The following is a 16,311-nucleotide window of genomic DNA, read 5'->3' on the forward strand; positions in this document are numbered from 1 at the left end:
CCAGGCAGATCAAGCCATTCAGTGTCTTTTGACATCACAGAGCTAGTCCTGCCTCCACCCACCAGGAGAGGGAGTGTCTCAGATCCAGCTGTAGCCATTATGAGAACCATCTGTGTATTAGACCTGCTTGTACCCACTGAAGGAGAACTATGGACCCATACCGACCAAGAGAGGAAGAGACCTCACATGCACCAACTGGAAGAAGGGATGGAATGATGACAATAGAAGAACACATTCACAACAGAAAAACCAATGTGATGCTACCATACTCTAGGGACTCTACAACAGCAAGACCAGAACATCCAAACACAGATGTAGCAGAAAAGAGCAACATTGAAAACAATTCATGAAGAGGAAATGAGAAAAATCCTTTAAAGAAAAGCAAAAAAAAAAATAAACAAACAAAAATTCAAGATATGGAGGAAAAGAAAAACCAAAATTTGGAAGAAACAATTCAAACAGTGTAAGGTTTGAAAGCTGAAATAGAGACAAAAAACAAAAACAAAAACAACACATTGGTCATGGGGGAAAAGGAAGGTGAGGGGGTGGGGGTAGAATAGGGGGAAGAGGGAATCATAGGATCGAATACAAATCAGGCGCTGGAGCGACCTCAAGTGATCTAAAGGGATAACACCAATTGGCATGCTAAGCAATAGTGGAGAGACCACCTCGAATGCCCATTCCTGATAATGAACTTGATGTCTATAACCATCCGGGAGCCTTCATCCTGTGACTGATGGAAGCAGAGGCAAACACACAATCACTGAACTGAACCCAAGGAACCCAGTGACAGAGAGAGAGGAGTGATGAGCAAATTGGCAAAGAATGGGCTGGCAAAACCAGCAGAGACAGCTGATCTCAACAGGGGAGAGCTCTTGGACCCCAGACTGACAGTGGGGAGGCCAGCATGGGACTGATCTGGACCCCCCAAATGTGAGTGTCAGCGAGAAGGCCTGGGCAACCTATGGGGCCCTGATCTGTGGATCAGTGTCTATTCCTGGAATACAAACAGTTATCGTGTGCCCATAGCATAAAGAGGGATGCTCTCTCAGCCTGGACTCTTAGGGGAGTGCCTGGACCCTACTCAGAATAAAATGACAGACTCGAGATATCCCCTATGTGGAAGGATTTGGCAATAGGGTGGGAGGGTGGGGGGAAGGGGAGTGCGGGAGGAGGGGGAGGGAGAGGGAACTGGGATGACATGTAAAACAAGCTATTTAAATTTTTTAAAAAATGATAAAATAAAAAAACAAAAACGAAAGTCTGAGGGAATGCTGGAATTTGAAAAGGTGGGTAAATGATCAGTAACTATAGATTCTAGCATAACCAATAGGATACAAGAGATGGAAGAGAGAATCTGAGTTGTTGATGACTCATTAGAAGATACACAGTCATAGACCACAGAAAACCTCAAATCCAACAAATCCCCAACAAAAAATATCCAGGAAATATGGGCACTGTGAAAACGCCAAACCTAAGAATAGTAGTTATAGAAGAAGGTGAGGGAATGCAGATCAAAGGTATAGAAAACATATTCAACAAAATCATAGAAGAAAACTCCCCCAACCTGAAGAAGAATATGCCTATGAAAGTACAAGAAGCTTGAAGAACACCAAATAGACTGGACCACAAAAAGAAATCCCCTTGCCACATAATAATCAAAAACCAAACTTACAGAATAAAGAAAAAATATTAAGAGTAGCAAAAGAAAAAGGCCAAGTAACATAAAAAGTCAGACCTATCCAAATTATATCTGACTTCTCAATGGAAGCTTTGAGAAGTTGAGGTCCTGTATAGATGTTCTACAGACACTAAGGGAACATGAAAGCCAGTCCAGACTACTGTACCCAGCAAAGCTTTTAATCACTGTAGATGTAGAAAACAAGATCGTCCATTAAAAAACCACATTTCAAGCATACATATTCACTAATTCAGACCTATAAAAAGTACTGGAAAGAAAACTCAAACCAAAAAAAGTTAACTACACTCATAAAAACTAAGCCAATAGATAATTCCAATTTACCAAATACCAAAATAAAAAGCATGGTAAATACACATGCAATACCACCACCAAAAACAAATCCAAAACAAACAAGAATTAACACTCAGTGGTCCTTAATTTCCCTCAATATTATTGGTTTTAACTCGCCTACAAAAAGACACAGGCTTGTAAAATGGATACATAGATAGAATCCATCCTTCTGCTGCATAGGAGACACACACCTCAACTTCAAAGAGAGAGGATGTCTCAGAGTTAAGGGTTGGGAAAAGACTTTCCAATCAATTGGACATAAGAAACGAATGGGTGTAACAATCCTAATTCATAACAAATTACACTCCCAACCAAAACCCATCTAAAAAGATGAAGAAGGTCATTTCATATTCATCACAGGAAAAATCCTTCTGGATGAAGTCTCAATTCTGAATATCTATGCCCCAAACACAAAGGCACCCACATTCATAAAAGAAACATAACTAAAATTCAAATCACACATAAAACCTCCCATATTTATAGTAGAAAATTTCAACACCCCACTCTCACCACATGACAGGACCATCAGACAGAAACAAAGGAACAAAAGAACTAGCAGATGTTATGACCCATTTGGGTTTAACAGACAATTACAGAACATCCCATGCGAACACAAAAGAATATACCTTCTTCTCAGTGCCACATGGAACCTTCTCTGAAACTGACCACATACTCGGCAACATAGCAAACCTCAACAGTTACAAAAAAAGGAATAACCCCCTGTATCTTATCAGAGAGCAATGCTTTAAGTTAGGGTTCAACAATAACACAAACTGCAGAAACCTTACAAACACATGGAAATTGAACAATGCGCATTTGCACTACTCCTGAGTCAAGGCAGAAATAAGGAAATTAAAAACGTCCTAGAATTCAATAAAATGAAGACACAACATGCCCAAACATATGGAACACTTTTAAAGAAGCAGTAAAAGGAAAGTTCATTTCACTAAGTACCCACATGAAGAAACTGGAGAATTACCTAGAGAATTAATACCACTAGAGTATTAACACCACAACTGTGAGTTCTAGAACAAAAGGAAGCAAACTGAACTCACAGGTGTAGACTCAAGGAAATACTCAAATTACAGGCTGAAATCAATAGAGTACAAACATAGAAAACAATACAAAGAACCATGTAATAAAGAGTTGGTTTACAGAAAATTGACATGATAGACAAATCTTTATCCAAACTAACCAAAAGGCAGACAGAAAACATGTAAATTAACAAAATCAGAAATGAAAAGGGGGACATAACAACGGACACTGAGGAAATCTAGAAAATCTTCAGGTCATACCTTTAAAGGCTGAATTCCACAAAATTCCAAAATTTAAAGGAATTGGCCAATATTGTGGATAGATATCACTTACCAAAATTAACTTAAGAAGAGATAAGCAATTTAAACAAACCTATAGCCCCTAATAAAATAGAAGCAGTCACCAAAATTCTCCCAACCAGAAAAAGCCCAGGGCAAGATGGTTTCAGTGCAGAATTCTATCAGAAATTCAAAGAAGAGCTAATACCAATACTCCTGAAATTTTTCCATACAATGGAAGAAGAAGACTCATTATCAAACTCTTTTTACAAGTCTATGATTACTTTGGTATCCAAGCCACACGAAAACACAACAAAGAAAGAGAAGTACAGACCAATATCGCTTATGAATATTGATGCAAAAATACTAAAAAAATACCTGAAAATTGAATCCAAGAACATATCAGAGAAATCATGCATCATGATCAAGTAGGCTTCATCCCAGGGATGCAGGGATGGTACAACATATGACAATTTAATAATATAAAAAACAGAAAAAGAAAAACAACATGATCATCTCACTAGATATTGAAGAAATCTTTGAGGAAATCCAATATTCCTTCATGATAAAATCTTGGAGAGATCAGGGATAAAAGGAACATACCTAAACATCATAAAAGTGATAATATTTGTTATGAGATCTAACCTGTCTGATATTAATACATAATATATATTATTACTATTAATATTCTTCTGTCACTAATGTGATCTCTCACAGGATTGACTAGATTCACCCTGGCTATTAACAGACCATTGGTAAGCCAGAAGGTAAGTGGTTTCACAGTCCTTACCTCAAGTTTTACATTTCCATGTAAAACTCCAAATTCTTCTCAAGGTTCACATGAGATCAACCCCTCTTACATATCCACTGTTATGACTTTCACACATCTGTTCACTTCAAACTTTCTTCATTGTGGATCCTTTCACTACTATGTCTTTATTGTGCTTTTCTTCCTTTGTTTCTTTCCCTTTTCTCTTTGTTTTGTCTTACTTTTTTCCTTTCTTCTCTGATTTCCTCTCTCTTTCCCTTCTTCCTATTGTTTCTTTAAATTTTATTTATTTATTTAGTGTTTGTGGCATGGGCATGTGTCACAAACACATGTGGAGTTCAGCAAAAAACCAATATTGAATGGGTTCTGTCTTCACCCAATTTAGTCCTAGGGATCAAGTGCAGTGTATTGGTCTTTATAACAAGTTCTTTATCGATTAAGAAATCTCATCTTCATTCTTACTTTTTTCTTATTTATAGCAGATACACTAGTCATTTCTTGGATTTTTAATATTACTTCATCCAATATTTTACACATTTCTAATTCATGCATTCTCATAACTTTTAATCATACACACTGGCTTCATGAGCCTCTTATTATACATTTAGTTTGTAGTGGTTTCTTTAGCTCAAATGTGGATTCTCTTTCTTCGACAAAACCATATGAATGCTCCACCTATCACAATCTCTTTCTTCAATAATATCCATGAACTACAAAGATATTTAGAAGGAAACTTTTAAAATTTAATTAAGATAATTGAAAAATACGTAAAAAGGTGAATTTACTGATGACTGTCCTTATAAAGCTATAGTTTAGAAATAATGAGAGATATATTACACTAAATATCGTAAAGCCACTTTTTCCTTGTAAAATTATTAGTTTAATCACATTTTGCATGAACTTTTCACCTGGTTGAAATATGCTTCATTTAAAGTTATGAAACTCACTGTTTTCATTGTATATCATTGACCGTCTTGGAGTTCAAGTGGATATTTTAATTTGCAATAATTATTGTCAGGCAAGGCTTTGGAAATTGTTATAAATCTTATCTCATGCCGATGTTAATAACTCTATGGAATTAGTCTTTTAATTTTATAAAGGCTTTTGTTTGCATGATATTCACCTAATGATATATCTGTATAAAGGTTTAATACTTTTCTTTTATGTTTAATTTGTAGCTGATAGAAGAGTGGAAGTGCTGTCTTGAAATAAAATTTTAAGACAAGGTTATGAGAAACCTGCAGTTCACACACAGATGTAGCCATATACTGCAGCAATACCCTGAGATGATGATTTGTTTCCTGCAAATACTGCAGCTGCACTGTTGCCATTGACAGTTTCTGAGATCATTCTTTAAAACAGATCAGTGCCAAAAAATCTCTCTAAAAGATTCTCCAGACTCCACAGTTTAACTTGGTTGACATTGCCTGAAGTAACAGAGCAATTTAGATATCCAAAATCAAATAAGATTGGTTGAAAATTTCAGTAAGACTGTTTTTATTCTTGCAAAAGAAATAACAAGTATGTTGTTTTTGACCAAAGAACACTATGCACGTCCTTTGACCTTGTCACATCACAAAGGAAACACATATACAGCCAATCAATACAAATGACTTCATGTATACTGGTGCTAAGAATTATCATAGATGACTGGAGCTCTAATGTCTTAGTTAAGGTTTCTATTGACCAAAAAGCAAGTTGGCAAGGAAATGGTTTATTTTTATTACCCTTCCATATCACTATTCATTATCAAAAGAAGACAGTACAGGAACTCAAGCAAGATAGGAACCACCCAGCAGGAACTGATGCAGAGGTCATAGAGGAGAGATGGGTACTGACTTGCTCCTATGGATTAGCTCAGCCTGCTGTCTTATAGAACCCAGGATCACCAGCCCAGGGACATCACAACCTACCATGTGCTGAGACCTCTAGCACCAATAACTCTTTAGGAAAATGCCTTAGAGATGGATCTTATGGAGGTGTTTTCTCAATTGAGATTTCCACCTTTCAGATAACTCTAGCTTATATCAAGTTGACATGAAACAAACCAGGACACAAACCATGATCTATTTTTTTCCAAGAGAAGAGTTGTTATTTCCTATTTTGGTACTGCTTCTGAAGTGATTCCATTGAGGCCTTAATGTTAGTAACCAATAACTTTACAATTAAGCATTTTTCTTCTCGGTTTTCTTTTGTAGTCATTCAGAAGACATTGTACTCTCAAAATAGATTACGGCACTGGCTTACCAGCTCAGAATGGATGCATAGTACTTTTTCACAACTCAGGTGTTAAAAGGCTGCCTCACAGCTACCATTCAAAGGCTCTGCAGGTAAGAAGCATCAGTGCTAGTTGACTGGATCCTTTCCTCCAAATCTCTCACAATTGACAGCAAGAGGGTGACAGTCTGGGTTTTTTCTACACCTAGAAACACATCTTCAAGCTGATAGAGTTGTGGAAAGAGTCCATCTTGTTGTTATAGGAACAAATGCCTCTTCTACTCTCTGCTCTTTGTACAGTTCTGAATGCTCTCACAGTTTCTTACTACCTGTCCCTCTCATCCTTGATAACCAAAACAGTAACACACCATTACCTTTTGTAAATAAGGCAGTGTGCAAAGGTGAAGTTCATCACCTTTATTGTGATAATCAATCTAAGAAAGCAAAAATCCACTTACCCTTTCCTTGTTCTAATGGTTAAACACCAGAAAATGACTTACCAGTGTTATCACAGTATGTATATTCTTTACTTAACATGTATGTGTTTAGCCAGCAATCAATATTGTGTGTTTCTTATGCTCTGTTAAATTTAATCAAAGGAAAAATGTAAGTACAAAAATGACATGGATTTTTTTGGATAATTCAAAATATTCTTGTTTTAGGGTCATTTCTTTTAATATTTGTGGACTCTTCAACATTAACTTGTTATTCAAACATTGGATCCTTATACATCAAATTTTATGCTCACATGTGAAAATATCAGATCTAGTTTGCTTGTTAGGAATGTCAAGTATGAATCTCCTCCAGCAGGTGACATACAATCATACTTAATATACCACCAAACATTGGATATATAGATAAACTATAGGTTCTTGTCAGATACTGCATCAAAAGTGGCAATGGAATTTAAATATTTTAATTATGAATACAAGGATTAAGGAAGTTTTAACTCATGAGTGAATTTAAAGTAAATGTTTGTATTTATATATTACAATCTTAAATTTTTACAATAAAACAGGTGACTTATCATCTCCTTAGAAAATCTTTTCAGCAATCAAGAAGAGAGAACCCACTATTTTGGGTACAGAAAATTCCATTCAAAGAAAGCAGAGAAGTGAAATGCCAGTTTGCTTTGAAAAGAAGTCAGGCAGGAATTGTTCTTGTTTTAAATGCTGAGTTCTTCTCACAAGAGAGAAATACCTCAGACTATTTGAGGCCAAACCTGAAGTAAATAACACCATCATTTGTTTATTTGAGCAAGACTGTTAGACACGAAGGTGTTAGAATGAATTCATTTGAAAAAATCTGCATACTGGGGAATGAGTGAGAGCAATTAGAAGGTATTTTCTATATTCACCATATCATCAAAACTAACTTTCATTTCTAAAAAATTGCATGTTTTAAGCTGAGAATGTCTATGGATATTAAGTCTTTTAAATGAGTTGGTAAATATGCAATGGATCAGTAGAACCAGAGTCTTAAGAAAGATAATTGCACATTTGAAAAATGCATTTATATTTTTCATGCATAAATTATAATTAAGATATGGAATAAGTCATGGCACATCAGCAGTAAGAGATCTGAAGAGGAAACCTACAAAAATAGCTGGAAATTGGGATCTGGTAAAGTAGGGTAAAAATTCATAAAGTAAGATGTTTTCATTGCCAACAAATTGAAACATTTTTAAAGGAAAGAGTAATCTGCCCAACCATTTGTGTGTGTGTGTGTGAGAGAGAGAGAGAGAGAGAGTTAAATAATGAATCCTCAGAGAATTTCAGAAATCATAATGATGATTTTCTAATTTACAACAATATATAGGACATGGCGCTGATAAGGGGAGATTGCTGCAAGCGAGTATTTCGCTATCTCACACAGCAGGTCTTACATCCCATTTAAATCACCTCCAGAAACTTAGTTTATTTAAACATTGTTGTATGCATGACCTACAGTTTAACTCCTTCTCATATCTGACCACAAATGCTTTGAGGTTCTTTCAAGAAAGTCTGTAATTCTAAAAATAAAAAGACATTAAGGCACCCCTGTAGTCTATCTGTGGAAGTTCCCACCAAGTTGGTAACAGTTGAAAGGCCTCCCTCTGGGACTGTGGAATATAACACCAGCTGCAATCTAAAAGTATACTTGGAGAATCTCTTATCATCACATGTAAGGTACACACGGAACATGGAAACTGGATAGACTTTTCACACCAGAGCTGCATATTACAAACTTGTTTTCTTTAAAGAACTAATGTGTTTTTAAATTTGTATGCTCTCCACCCGTTCTGTTTTTTGAAGAGTGCAATATAAATTTTCTCCTTCCTGTTGTTGTGAGATTGCAAATGAGAATTTCTATTATTTACATACTGTTACAAGGTTAATGATTATAGCCTCAAAAAATCGGCTGTTCCACTAGTATAAGTGATTATGTTCAGCGTTCCTGATTAAGTTTTATTCAAAACATTATTTTATGTAAGTTTCTCTTTGTTTAATAGACTGTTTTGAATTACTATAATTGACTTACAATGAAATGTTGAAAATGATCCAACCTAATTAAGTTTCTGATTTAACAAGCAATATAATTTAAATTAAAATATGTGCACATGCAAATTTTAGACATGAAACAGTTAATTGTTAATATAACATTATTTTTCTTAACAATTTCATATGTGTACATAATACATTCTGGTTATCCTTGCCCCTCCTCTCCTTTACTTTGTCCCATCCCTATCAACCACTCTCCTTCTTCAGAGATGGAGTGACACCAATTTAGTTTTATCTTGAGACTTAATGAATTTAGCCATGGTCATCTGTATGATTGTGTTTCTAACGAGTCATTGAAGAATAGTAATTCATATATACAAATAAAGACAATGACTTTATCCCTAAATCTACCACTAGCCAATAGATAGCAGTGTAAACATGATCCTGGAAGTCCCTCGTAGATCCATGACTTATCCATTATAGGCCCAGTCATATGTAGAACCAATACCTGCAAACCTAGCTGCTCTGATATTATAATTGCAGTGGCTGCATTATAACCAGAAGATAGCCTTCCATACCTCTTGCGCATATTTTCTGTCTCTTATGTCCTCACTGCAATGTCTTCTGCATTGATCATTGAGCCTTAAAAGTGGAGGGCATAAGAATCCAGTTTAGAGCTGAGTACTCAACAGGTGTTTGTTACCTTGAGTAAATAGAAATCTTCACATTCACTGTAATTTCCTAATGAAAGTTTCTGGGTAAGTTTGGTGTAGTAACGTGTGTCTATGAGTATGAACACGCATACTTAGAAGTCTTTTTGGAACTACATCTTTAGTTAGGCAAATTGAGATCTCCTCAGGCACCTTGTGGGGTTGGCCTCTTTGCTCGAACTTTCTTCAGTGTGGCAGTCAGCCAACTTCCGGCTACCTGTAAAATGTAGGATACTCCAGCTCCAAGTGTGTCTACCTTCTGACATGCCCCCCACCAAGATGATAATGGACTGAACGTCTAAAACTGTAAGCCACCACCTCAAGTAAATGCTTTCCTTATGAGAGTAGCCGTGGTCGTGGTGTCTCTTCTCTGCAATAAAATCCCTAAGAAAAGAGGCATAATGTTCACAGACAGATGATATCCTGAACCCTTTTCTTCTAGAAACTGTAAGTCACCTGTTAGCACTACAAACTAATTGGGAGGAACATTCCAGCTCTGCTCCAGTTTTATATCCCTAAGTGTTCTGTGGCATCTTCATCACTTGGGTCATGTCAACTGGTTCCGGTGGGCAGCCAAGAGGAATGGTGAGAATTTGGATTATTTTGGACCCTCTGGGCCTCCATAATAATAATGCATAAGGAGGTAACTCACACCTGGGATTTTTGCTCGATGACCTGTCACCTATGGGAACAGCCTTATCTTCCCATTCACATCTCTCAGATAACATTTATTCAAAAGTATTTTTTTTTTGGTTTTTACAAGACAGGATTTCTCTGTATTGTTTTGGAGGCTGTCGGTCCAGCCCAGCCTCAAACTCACAGAGATCCACCTGCCTCTGCCTCCTGAGTGCTGGGATTAAAGGCATGCGCCACCACCGCCTGGCGAAAAGCATTTTTAATTGGTTTTGACATGACTTTTTCAGACCACTTTTGTTTTGTTTAACTTTCCTAAGTTCCCTCATTGGCCTCATCCCTTCACCTATTGCTTCAAACATTGTATCATATCCCCAGGGTTAGCTATCCACCCTTTCCCTAGAGGCATTCTATATCTCATAGGCCCAGTTTCTATATGTTTACTGCCTTTGGATTTCTTCATGATATCTATTCTGAATGGCTCTGATGAGGGTGTCAAATACCTTTCTTCAAAGTGTTTGATAACCATTTGAGAACTCTGATCAATCCAACAGCTAGTAAGTTTTTATTTTTGATGTTTTCCTTTATTTGAATTCTTTCTAAAATGTGGATGTTAACACTTTGCAGGATGTGCACCTGGTAAAGATATTTTCCCCTTCTGAAGCCATCTCCTTTGCTCAGGTAACTAGCCTTCATCATGCAGAAGCTCTCTACTTAGAAGCAGTATAGACTGTCCATTGGAGGATCAATTCTAAATAACTTCAGGCCTACTAGGAAGACTTTACTTATCTTGTACCATATTCCCTACCTTTTCTTCTAGCAGTTTCAATTTTTGCTGGGTGTTTCATGCACTTGGAATTGTGTTGGGGAAGTCCTGTTATTTGCCTGTTATTTGTCAATAAAGTACTGTTGAGCCTATAGGGATCTAGATAGGTGGGGCTAGGAGTCCAGGAGGATTCTGGGAAGGAGAAACACAAGAGAGTCAAGATGTAACGCCATTGGGGTAGGAAGCCTGGAACCATTCTCCGGTAAGAGACATACTTAGATTAACAATTATGGGGTAATTACTTAAAGCAGAGCTAGCCAGTAAGAGACAAGCAAGGCCAACAGCTTCATAATTAATATAGCCTCCTGTGTGTTTATTTGGGGACTACAAAGGGGCAGAGCCCAGGCGACTGGCGGGGCATAAACCAAAGCGGCTAGCAAGGAAAGCTTCTCTTAACAGAATTGATTTTGTTCAGGGATAGTAAGTGACAGTATTGAGTTTTACTCTTCTGCTTGTAGATATTCAGTTTCCATAACACAACTAGGTGAAGGTGCTTTCTTTTTTTTCCAATTTTTAAATTTAATTTAGAAACAAGCTTGTTTTACATGTCAATCCCAGCTCTCTCTCTCCTTCCCTTCCTCTCCTGTCCCCCACTAACCTTCATCCTGTACCCTTTCTGCTCCCCAGGGAAGGTGAGGCCTTTCATGGGGGATCTTCAAAGTCTGTCATATCATTTGGAGCAGGCCCTAGGCCCTCCCCCGAGTGTCTAGGCTGAGATAGTATCCCTCTATATATACTGATCTACTACCAGAGGCCCCACAAATTGCCGAGGCCTTCTCACTGACACTCATGTTCAAGGGGTTTGGGTCAGTCCTATGGTGATTTCCCGGCTATCAGTCTGGGGTTCATGAGCTCCCCGTTCAGGTCAGCTGTTTCTGTGGGTTTCCGGAGGTGATGTCTTTTTAAGTGTGTATTTTTATATTTAAAAAAATCTGGTAGTTCCAATTCATTTATTTAAAGCTGTGGGCTTTTGGTTTTTTTATATCATATGGAAACATATTTCCTTTTGCACATGAAACTGAACTCAATTTTGATGAATTTGAATTGGTTTACGAACTCCACACTTGAGCTCTCTATAACACCAAAGCTGGAACCCTTTTCGAAATACTATTATTAGAAGAGAACCCACTGTAAACAAAACAATAACAGCGCTGTGTGTAAATATGAATAAGAGGCAAGCTAAATATGATCACTCTTGCTGCCACTTCCCCTGCAGTGTGTTGGCACCAGATTTCTGGTGCTCCTGCTGTTTTGAAAAAATGTATTCCTTCTGTATGAATTAGCTTTTACATGCGAAATTCCTAGGGCTTACTTTAAATGAAATTTGTGACTGGAAGTGAAAAGGCAAAGAAATAATTCAAAAGCTAACAAAATAACAAATGAAAAATGGGCAACAGTGAAATTATGAGATGAGGAGTAGTGAAAATCGGCTAGACACATTTTTATACTCAGGAAAGTGGGAAATATTTACAGCAAGCCACATATGTGCCTTTGTTTTATGTTTTGCATACACTGACATTAATTAAATGAGAAAATCTTTAAAAATCAGATGATAATTGACTGTATTTGTCTTTAAAAGTGACAAATTCTTAATTAAACTAGTTTTTAATTTTTCTGTGAGTTTCTCAATTTTTCCTACAAAATGGTTATTCAATAATTGATTAGCAACATGGAATTACCTGGGAGCTCCTTTACAAATGTGGGTTCATGCCCTATTCTAGACCCACTGAATCAGCATTTGCATTTTAACGAGATCTCATTTGGTTTCTACACACACTGTAGTTTGAGAAATACTGTGCCATCCTCTATGGATCCCTGGGGCAACATTAGCATTGCTTTACATGCAGATAATGAAGAGCCAGGCACTGAGGGTGCCATAAAAGCTACATGATGTCTAAGTCAAGTGACTCCCAGGGCAGGTGGTAATTCTTGACAATTCCCTAAGAAATGAGGGGCTTGTTTTAGTGAATACACTCATGGGGTTGTGTTAGTTGGGAAAATAAATGCTTGTTTTTGGAAACGATAGTGAGAATTTATCATGAGTGGTATTAGCATTTGTTTTTCTTATCTGTACTGTGGTTTTTATGTGATTTTATTAGCCAACCCAATTTTCACTAAAATACCTTTGTTTACCAAGAATATACTTTGTATAAGACTTGAGTGGATGTGAGGATATCAGACTGGGAATCAGGACATCATTTTAGCCCACTTAACATGAGTAGTGGAAGAGTGCATCTGCTGATGAACATTTATGATGAATTTACATGTGAGTGAGACTGGAATTTCTCATTACTATGACAAAACTCACATATAACATCTGAGTATATCTTTCCTCAAAGCAGAGTCATCTCATAGTTATGTCATTAAATAAAACGAATCACAATTCTACCCAACACTTACTAATCTTTATTAAATAGTAAAAAGGTAAAATGCGCATTCTTGATGTTATGGGAATTATATATTTAGATGTTAAAATATATGAATTAATAATCATTCTGTAGTAATTCCTTACTCAAGTGCCATTTTATAATTAATTTTGCGTTGGTTTAATTAGACTCTTAAGTGAGTCAGTTTCAGATGAAAGAATATTTTTCTGCTTTAATATATATGTTATACTTAATTATATATTATACTTAATATAATAATCAGTATTAGTACTAAAATCCAGTATTTAAAGCATCTATATCCTTCACCATGTAAGGATGAATTATTTTAGGCAATCAACTGGATCAAAATATTCATTATTACTTAGCAATAAGCAAAGTGATAATTGTAATGTGGTTAGGAAAAGAAAATTTTATTCTCAAAAAATTATCACCAGCTGACTGCATCTGGAATATCCATGCCATGTGTCACAGAGTGAGACTAGACCTGACAAATTATCAGCTGACATGGGATTTTACACTGCTCCTATTTTATTTCCCATATCATTTTCATTGATTGTATGGATTAGAAACTTGCTATTTTAGCAAGCATGATTATCCCCATGATCCTGCCTTATTTGATCAATTCTTATCAAAAATCACCTCCTCCTTTTACTATTTTTACATTATTTCTAGAAGCCATTACACATTCCTCCTTTTTCATGTATTCTTAGTAAGGCTCAGAAATAACAAAATAATTGTAATAACAAATTTGCTTCTGCATCATATAATGTTTCCATATGTGTATGTTTTAAGTAACGATATAGTTTAAGCCTATTAATATGAAATAGGGAACATGTCAATTTGAACATTTGAAAGTATAAATAAAATTAAAGATCTTATGTATGAACACATGTACAGGAACATGAATAATGTATAGCAATAAAGAAATACATGTGATATATGAACTATTTGTATTTACATAATCTTGAAGAAAACATTGGCGTCAGAAGTCTCAATAATGTGCTAGATCCTGGGTTTTCTCATGTGGCTGAGTTTCTCTTTATACTTTTTTCATTAAATATATATTTAAATTAATTCAGAAACTCTATGAGAAGATTGGTCTATGTGGATCAGTGTTTGGTAACAATCATGAGAACTTGGGTACCTTTGAGATTCACAGTTTAAAACCATTTGCTCCCTGAATGGAAGCTCAGCTCACATGTTCTCCCACTGTGCTTGCTTTTGGAATGTACCTCATCTCTTAGTTGAGTTTCTTCTTTTGTGTGCCTAGTAGCATTGCATTTGTACTGTTCTTGAGGTGTAACCTAAAATTTAATACTAAAACTAGCTCAAAATAAAACTTTTCTTACCATAGCTACAAGGATGTGGTGAGTCAGCCCTCACTTAACTCTTTACGTTGAAATACATTCTTGGAATGTATCTTGTTCTGATGTGTTTATCACTTACACAATTTGCATGCTTTTACATATGGACAATATGCTTTATGTGTAAAAGGGAAGGTATTAGAAAGCAAAGGTCTTGTACTTTTACAAGTTATGGTGCAAAAATTTTGCCTGTGGAGACGTGAAGTTCTCACATTAGAGTAGGCCTATTCTATTGTTTGCTTGCTGTGGCTTCCCTTGTGTGCTACTATGGGATGGACAGATTTCCTTAACCATGCCTTTCTGCCAGGATGCTTCTGATTTAGCTACAGATCTCAAGCAATGGAGCAGACTATGCACGTTAGAAACTTAGTAACCATCATCTAAAATAATTCAATTGACTTGGGTTCCAAAAATCCTTGAAACATAAGAAGAATTGTTGGAAGAACTGAGTCATACAAAAACTTCTGTTTCGTTGCTTTCCCTCTCTGTCTCTCCTCCACCCTCCATATACTCCCTTATATCCCCCCTTCAAGTTTACATAGGAAATCTTAATTATTTCCTGTTCCTGGGGCTCGCCATGTATGTCCCTCTTTGGGCCCCCCTTTTATCTAGTTTCCTTGAGTTGAGGATTCTAGCCTGCTTATCCTTTGCTTTACATGTACCATCCATTTATAAGTGAGTTTGTCTTTCTGGGTCTCAGTTACCTCACTCAGGATGTTATGGGGTTAGGGAGAAACTTGGTGCTAGAGAAATCCTCAGGAATCCACAAGGATGACTCCAGCAAGACTCTAAGCAATAGTGGAGAGTGTGCCTGAACTGGCCTTCCCCTTTAATCAGATTAGTGACTACAATAATTGTTATCATAGATCCTTCATCTGATAGAAGTCATTTCATAGATCCACAGTCAAGCACTGGCTGATCTCCCAGAGTTCAGGTGATGAGAGGGAGGAGGAATCATATAAACTAGGTGGGGGAGTCAAAACCATGATTGGGAAAGCCACAGAGACAGCCTTGATACAGGGGGAGGGGTTTTGTCCTGCCTCAGCTTAGTATGCCAGACTTTGATAACTCCCCAGGCAATGCCTTACCTCCTCTGAGGAGTGTTTGGTGGATGGGAAGAAGGGAATTTGTGGGAAAGAAAAAAGGAGGAAGGGAGAACTGGGGTTGGCATATAAAGTGAAAAATATTTTTTAACTTAAAAACAAAACCAAACTCTACACTGCATAGGAACCAACAGAAAAGAAATACACCAAATCAGAGAAGATTTTTGTCAACTACATGTATGACAAGGTATTAATACCTACAATATATAAGCAACTAAAAATAAAATGTATCTGTTTAATGTTGGGAGAAATCTTCCCGCCAGCCTGGTTCCAGAGCCACATCAGTCCCAAATGAACACACAGGAGGCTATGATAATTATGAAGCTGTTGGCCATTTGCTTGTTTCTTGCTGGCTATCTCTGACTCAAGTATGTACTCCATAATTGCTAATTTAAGTATTTCTCTTACCGGAGAAGGGGTCCTGCCTTTTTATACCTATGGCGGCTACATCATGACTCCCAGTGTTTCTCCTTCCCA

This window comes from Mesocricetus auratus, unplaced genomic scaffold (assembly GCF_017639785.1).
Source record: "Mesocricetus auratus isolate SY011 unplaced genomic scaffold, BCM_Maur_2.0 Super-Scaffold_100015, whole genome shotgun sequence".
Lineage (NCBI taxonomy): Eukaryota > Metazoa > Chordata > Mammalia > Rodentia > Cricetidae > Mesocricetus > Mesocricetus auratus.